Source organism: Pieris napi, chromosome 9, assembly GCF_905475465.1.
Source record: "Pieris napi chromosome 9, ilPieNapi1.2, whole genome shotgun sequence".
NCBI classification, from domain to species: domain Eukaryota; kingdom Metazoa; phylum Arthropoda; class Insecta; order Lepidoptera; family Pieridae; genus Pieris; species Pieris napi.
In genome coordinates, this window is record NC_062242.1 from 3,456,726 (window position 1) to 3,459,455 (window position 2,730).

At 33.9% G+C, this 2,730-nt stretch overlaps 1 long non-coding RNA gene across 1 annotated transcript; it reads left to right on the forward strand.

Moving 5' to 3' along the window:
* Positions 1 to 1,038: 1,038 nt before the first annotated feature.
* Positions 1,039 to 1,894, forward strand: LOC125052508. Its single transcript, XR_007117456.1, has 2 exons — positions 1,039 to 1,086; positions 1,410 to 1,894. It is a non-coding gene; the product is annotated as an uncharacterized LOC125052508 (long non-coding RNA).
* Positions 1,895 to 2,730: the final 836 nt, after the last annotated feature.

Here is a 2,730-nt window from a genome sequence, read left to right on the forward strand (position 1 = left end):
TTCCATTTTCAATATCACACAAATTTCAACTTTATTCCTTTACGATAAGGCTGCATATATTTTGTGTAGATGTAAGTGATTTGGTTTTAAAGTAGGGACAATTTCGTTCTCTCAAGTGGTAAGGGACGATGGGGAACTTAATTTGTCAACAATTTTAGATATTTGAATACGTTTCGCTGTTCAATGAGCTTCTGTCAGCTTAAATTGTTTTTTCTTTCTTTTAAATAATTACGTTTGTTTCTTAGCTCGTTAGTCGAGAGAAAAAGTCAATAGGTTCGTATTGATATTGTTTTGTTTCGTTGTTCATTAAAAAATATAGTTAACAAGGAATTTAATTGGTATGAAAAACCTATAATGGACTTCGTTTATATGTGTCATAGCATATCAATATAGACATTGGACACACATGGTACACAGAAAATCCTAACAACAATACAGTCTATCACATAACTATGTGCAATCCCAACTAGACATCATTACTGCGCATTTTGACAGAGCTACGGTTTTCTGTGGTTTTTATATATGTGTGTTATACACCTTTGGGTGCCCTAAATAGGTGTATAGAAGGTATAGAAGCGTTAGCAGGAAGCGAATGGAGTTAGAAAGCCAGGGATAAAAAAATTTGGAATAAGCTTTACCAGTGAAGTGGTTTCGATCAATGATACTGAAAGAAGATAGGAGTCGCAAAAAAATATATATGTACAACAAATGTATTGTTAATGATATTGGAAATAACACAATAATAACCATAATATGGACTTATGATTGTCTGATTATTATTATACTTTGCCTTTAAATAGTTCACAAAACACAACAGTCACTTAAAAATATATAATAGAGGACGTAACTACCTAATAAATAAAATAGTAATAATAAAAAGACAATTAGGGTAAAAGCCGGATACATGCCCCGGTGTTTAAAAAACTATGTTAAGATTATAATTTGTATTGGCGCTTTACTACAATAAGTAGTGACTGCCCTTCAGGCCAAAAGGCCACATAAGCCATCGGAATAGGCCCAAGTGTTTTGTCCGTGTGAGCAAAAATCTTCCGCGCCGAAACTTTGACGGGCGTTATATTTATATTGGTAAGTAATTGCTATTGAATATTTTTATTACTGATCGTGGTTTCAGTCAACTTTTTGTTTCTTTGCATGCATTAGAGTTTAAATTACACTGTTTATCATGTTTTATTGCTAAATAATTTTTATTATGTATCCGCATCAAAAAGGATAGTCGCCCTGCTTACTGTCGCGGATAGTTGCCCCTAGAGTGACTAAACATTTCTTAACAAGCAAAGACGGATTTTATTTTTTTGCTGTTTTTTTGGTGTTTATTCGAATTTACTTTGTCTCTAACTTGTTGTAAATTAAATATATATCTACTTCACAGTTTTATATATTTATTATAGATAAGCAAAATGCCTCATCAACATCAACTGGACAGAAGATAGCTTAACACTTGCCTTCGAAAAATTGAGACAAAGTTGGGATTAAAGCACAACTTTATTAATGAGAGTAAAATGGCTGGACCTCAATGGCTAAAATCCTGATATAACTTTGAGACAAGCTGAGGGTTTATCAATTAAAAGAGCGAAGGGTCTCAACAGAACAGAAGTTGCAAATTTTTTTCAAACTCTTGACAACTATTTTAACTGAGAATAATTTTCTGGATAAGCCAGATAAAATATTTAACATGGATGAAAGCGGTGTCCAACTCAATAATAAAATTGGTAAAGTATTAGCTAAGAAAGGTGCTAAAGCAGTTAAATCAGTTACTTCCGGTGAAAAAGGAGAAAAATTACTGTTGTTTCTTAATATTTCAAATTGTACTTAATAAAATATCTCAGTAAATTATAAAGACTGTTAAATAAATAATAAAGATTACTCTAATTGATATAAATTTATTTCTATCCAAAATAAAAACGCACGAGGCAAGTATCCCCCGAAGCATTTTCTACGCTAGGCTACTATCCGCTATAGTTGGCAACTATCCCTTTTCTGAGAGGTGAAATAAAACAGTATTTATTCAAAACCATTGTTAATTATGTATAAAAATAGGCTTTTATAGAAGATAAAGGACCAATGTAGCGAGATACATACTAAATAATTTTCAGCAAGTTCATATTAAAAAAAAATATAAAGCTTTTTCGAAAAGTGGGGCAACTATCCGGCTTTTCCCTTAAATCAAATGTAAAAAGTGGCAGTGTACCTTTAACGCTGGTAGCACTTCCTCGCCGTATTGCGATACTTATTCGTTGAGCGAGGAAAGCACCAGCTCTGGGGTTACCGGTTCTACCTGGCGCCAACTTAAATCTTTAATTACCGCCTGTGCACTTCGATCACCACGGCCCCTTAGTCTCTACTCTAAAGGAACAAAATCGATGTTGGAGGAAAGATTCTTATTATTATTGTTTGGTAACTCCCTTAATTCAGGATCGATTCCTGATCCTGGTACCACTGTTGCACACGGGCTTATGCCAAGTGAGCACAGTTTAATAATACTGTTTTTTTATGGATGATATAAATGGATTTCGGGAGGTCTAATCATTAGATAGATTTGTGTATTTGTTTTGGGATTATTCCGGTGGTGGACAAAATGATAGGGACTTTGTTAGGTGTTATATCTTGTGTATTGTAGTGTATTACAGTTGCAGATGAGGAAAGGAGAGTCGGAAAGACTTGGAGCGAGGTGAACTACGAGGCTCAAGAACAAACGCGATGGAGCTTCAG